The sequence below is a fragment of the Charadrius vociferus genome, unplaced genomic scaffold, assembly GCF_000708025.1.
Source record: "Charadrius vociferus isolate BGI_N301 unplaced genomic scaffold, ASM70802v2 scaffold161, whole genome shotgun sequence".
Taxonomy (NCBI): domain Eukaryota; kingdom Metazoa; phylum Chordata; class Aves; order Charadriiformes; family Charadriidae; genus Charadrius; species Charadrius vociferus.
In genome coordinates, this window is record NW_009646928.1 from 7,025,715 (window position 1) to 7,030,774 (window position 5,060).

Here is a 5,060-nt window from a genome sequence, read left to right on the forward strand (position 1 = left end):
TTTTTTTTTTTAATCGCCTGAAGTTAACTTTCATGATGGAGACAAACTCGGCAGGACAACAAAGCTTTGATCTTTGTGTGAAGGAAGAAAGTAATAGAGTGAAAGTCTCTCCAGAGGGTAATTATTCTTTGGCCGCTCAGGCAAGAAGTTCCCTGTCACTGTTAAGGTTAATATTAAGGTAGCTCCGCTATACTTTCCCATATTAAAAAAAAAAAAAAAATCCTCCCCAGAATGTTATACTATTAATTGCCAATTTGCATATGTGTGCAGCTGCTGTTTTGGCTCCGATCTTCCATCCGATAAGCTTGCTGGAGGTATCACAGAGCACTTGGCAGCTTTCCTATTTGAAAAGAAAGCCTTCCTAACTACAGAACAGCTGATAGTCTATCAGTGATAGACCCTGATGGCGTGAATTACAATTACACTACTTTTCACACTAAATCTGGGTGATAGCTACTTGGAAAGAAGTTTCATCATTTTTTACCACAAACTGGAAAAAGAATTACATGGTCATGCTGTGCTTTTAAAGGCAGTTTGGTTCACTTTTGTCTATTTAACACCTAATTCCGAGGAGTCCATAGGCATCTGGAGATCTGAACGTCGCGTAATGAATTCACTGTTTAGATGGGAGATTTTTTAAATCTACCTCAAATTACATTTATTAACAAGGCGAGCAGGAAGTGTTAGAGTTGTTAGACGCTTCATTTATTAAATAATTTGTGGGTATTTTCAGTTGTCATATCCAGAGTCATGGGGGTTTACTTATTTTTTAATTAGCAATTCCAAAACAATGCTACTGCAATTTAACAATTCATCACGTAATCTGGAGCTGTTCAGTTCAGCCACTAATGCTAGATAATTCAGATTGTTATTTTGATCTGTTTATAACTCATTTTGTTGTGATAAGAGAACTGCTGCCTTGAAATTAAGTGCCACGATTTCCTATGGACCTTGTTGCGACCTAGAAGCTGACTATATCGTCTTTGTCTACCTATTTCTTAACATTATACCTGGTATGGGAAAGCACCAGTAATTTAAAAATTTCACTTATTTGCTCTCTCACTTCATGATTGGTCCCTATTTCGCCTTAGTGTGTTTTCATGTACCACTGCGGAGGAGGAGGTGGGGAGAAATGCAAGTGTCAAAGTAAATTTAATTGTAAGAGTTAAGTCACCCACATTGCTGCCGAGGTCACGATGTCTAAACTTTTTCCTTTATACGCCAGCGAGTTAATTTAGCGAGGTGCTGCCCTGGTAGTTAAATGTAGCTGTTTAAATATCTTATAAAGGCATGGTGGAAAGCCTGACTCCTGACGTAGCTAACCTAACAGAAAATAGACTTTGTTTTCCTTATTTAGTTGCTTGCTTTATTAGATTTCTCACTCTCGCAGATTATCCAAAAACTACCCATTGATTGATCGCCCGTAGAGCTGCATTTGGTGTAAAGAAAAACTTCACAGCTTTATTGGCTCCCAGGAGACAAAACAAACATAACAAGATATTCGTATTAATACAAACAATGCAACAAATGAGAAAATCATCACATTTAAATAAGACGGTAAAGTCAGTCCAGTGTACATCCCAGCCTCTGATCTACTAGGCATGGCAGCTCAACTAATCACCAGCGCTCTCAGGCACGGGTCCTTATGGGAGGTGCGTTATTGCTCACAGCATCTCCTCATCGCGAACACAATTAACCTAAGAAAATGCCACCGAATAAAACTTTAAGAAGCCAGTTTAACGGTATTTTACTGCAGCTCTGCGACTCTAACTATAAAGGTTGAGATTAGCCTGCTTCTTCAAAGATATTTTGAATTATTTTTTTTGTGTGCATGCTTGGACCTAGAAGCTGTTGCTCATTTTTTTTTTTTAGGGCACCACACATCTAATCGTAACAAGGCGTTTATTTTGGGAAGAGAAAGCGAGAAGATTCGAACTTTCTGCCATTTATTCTGAAGACAAAGAAGGGACGTGTCCCTTTAGCCTTGGTTTAAAAAAAAGTCCAAGAAACAGTTTTATTTTTAAAGGAAGAAACTTCCCTTCCCAACACAAACACACCCACACACGCCGCGAACTTTTTGTTTTAAAAAAAAAAAAGCTATTGCCCTCTTAGCTTCGTCTTGGAAATATTATAAAAGGAAAGGGACCGTTTTTGAGGGCAGCAAGCGAGTAAGTCCACTCTCTGAGTTATTTCCTACAAACTCTTTATCAAAAGATGCAACCAGCCTGTTTTATAGTAACATTTTCTTCACTGGCATTTTCTATAATAGCCATTTTCTTCACCCTTTAATGGAAAAGTCACTTAGGCCCAGTGGGAAATATGGACCTTCTGAAATGCTGTGGGAGTCTTATCATCCTTATCATCTTGTTACCCTCACGCAAAGGGTTAGGTAATTGCTGTTCTGCCATTCTGGTAATCTGTTCTCTTTGATAGACTGACTAAAATCAAAGTGGAGCTGGATTTGTTGGCCATACGACTCCCTTGAAGCCCAAAGAGGTTTGTCAGTTCTGAGAATCGCATCACGTTCCTGGTCTTGCATCCATTTTCCACCGGGTGGTGGGGTCGAAAAAAGCTGAAGGGACTGTCTTTTCTTTCTGTGCTTGTAGCGTCTTCGGGCCGGACGGGCATTTCTTGGCGTTCCTGGTATTCTACATGAAATAAAAAGCAAGGCTAGCTTATAAATGCTTACTGCAGTTTCGCCCATTACGTTTTAACGGGCTTGTGAGCTTGAACGCGTGACTACAGGCTCTCCGCTAATAACATCTGTACTGGTCTTTTTTGACACTTGACCGTCGGTCCCCGTACCCGCCCGCCACGACAGAGCTTTGGGTGAAACTTCGGGCGCACGAAGGTTTACAGTATCGGGTCCTCTCTGCGGGTAGCGCTTAGCTTGCCTCTTTCGTGCGCAGGTCGGTAGGACTTGTATGAAGGAGCCACACGCACGCGTTTAAATAGTGAAAAATACCACGTAAAACTAAATTAACTTTAAAAGCATTTGTAAAGCATACAGCATTTTCTTTTCTGAGAAGAAACATTCGCAGATTACTACACGTGTCTTCAAATACTTGCAATTGCAATCATGGGATGTAATTCCAAGTTACCGCTACAGAAAGTAAATTTTAAGATGACGACTCTTAAAACCTTACTAAGGTGTAGAAAGCTATTTCATGACCAACTGGTGTAATATTTCGTATTACTTTCCAGCTACGTATTCTCAGATTTACCTTGCCTGAAATGCGTGTATGTGCACCCAAAATTATATGAAGTATAAACTTCGGAGAAATTCAGGGAGTAGTACGCTGAAGGAGATTTCAGAAATTATACAAAAGAATGAAAGGAAGTTTTAATGGTAGAAGGAAACCTGCTGTTCCTGTTCCCTGGGCAGAAGGGCTAAACCTGGCGGCTTTATGCGGGAAGACTGTTATCATTCTTCGAATACTTAGGGACACTACACTCCCTGAATAAAGAAATCAGATGAATCCGTTCTAATTAGGGATATTCCTGTTGCTACCGTCTTGTATCAGTTGAGGCAACTGGGAATCTATAAGTAACAAGCTTATCTGATCTGTATCAACTGCAGTTAAATGGACACATGGATGAGAACTCTATTAAAAAATCAGTGTATGCGATTTTGGCTGTTGAAGTCTCCGTGGGCTTTCACATCTCGGATGGCATGGAGCCCGAGGTTTCTCTCCCGTGCTCCTATTGAGCTTGGACGTGACTTTTTTACGCCCCCACCCTTATGTCCAGAGTTATGTACATGTTTCCACATATTAAAAATGTAGTCTACACTGCTCGGATTGGCAACACTATCAGAGCCTCTCCAGACGTATCCATCACCAGGTCTATGCGCGCTTTGAACAGTATCGCTCAAGCCAGCTAGTTCCCTTGGTCTGGTGCTGTACTGGAAGAGAACTCGCATAAGACTACAATGATATTTTCCTCCTGCGCACTTCCCATTCTGTGCCTCCTCCTCCAACTGCTGCGATCCCTTTAGCCCCACAGAATCCTCCAACGCCCGACTGTTGATAAATTGATGGGTCGGATGGCCTTTCACCTGGTTGTCACCCCTGGAAAAAGTGCTAATGGACATTTGTAGGTAGGATTCTCGCCCGACCGGAGGCTCAGCTTCTGCTGTGCAGGCACGGTCTTGTCACACAAAGGCTCGACTCCACGCCCCGTCTGTACGTATATTCTTATGCATGCACACTGACCCCAGGAATAGTTAGTGCGGTTTTTCAGGGCACCTGTTGTAAGCAGATGTTCTGACAGTCTCACAGTCCGCGATCTCCACGCCTTGTTTCATTCCGTTATCCCGTGTGCGTGAGTAACCTGTGTACAGGAGCCTTGTGATGGCGAGAAGGGCAGTTAATCAATAAAAACAATAAATAGAACGTTATTTCTCACCCCTTTGCTGGCGGTCAATTATAAAGAAGAAACTTTCAATGGCAGCGTATCAGTATTGTCAGGAGGGGTGGCAGTGCAGCTGCACGGGCTGCCTTGGTTCATCCATCATTACCTAGCAAATGAGCCGACTAGCTTGTGGGCAGGTACAGAAGCCCTGGCAGACGAGCAAGAGAAGAGCTTATTTTTGCATATCTTCTGTGACTCTCCAGGGAATTCAGTGGCGTTCCTGATCTCAAATGCTTGTAATTAAGAGGATGGCATCTTTGGGCTAGAGAATTCCGGAGAAAATCATTTTCACAGCACCTAGAGGGCTTGATGTCGCGCTTGATGACAGATGGGAAACCTTTATGAAGGCTCCGTAACCTTTTGCCCTGAGAGACTATACTTTTTGACACTGCAAGATTGGGAGGATATAGATGTTTTTACTCGGGTGATAGTGTGGCGATTTTTTAAAACAACGAGTCATTTATTAAAGTATTTTAATGGACTATGCAAACAGCGAAAACCTGACAAAGCTTGTGTCACTGCTGAGAGCGAAAACATAACTATTAACCATAGAAAGCTTATGGAGACTTTTATATTGCACAGGAATAAGATATAGGAAAAGACTAGCGGATAAGCTTTCATGTTTCGTCTTTTCAGATCATGACCTC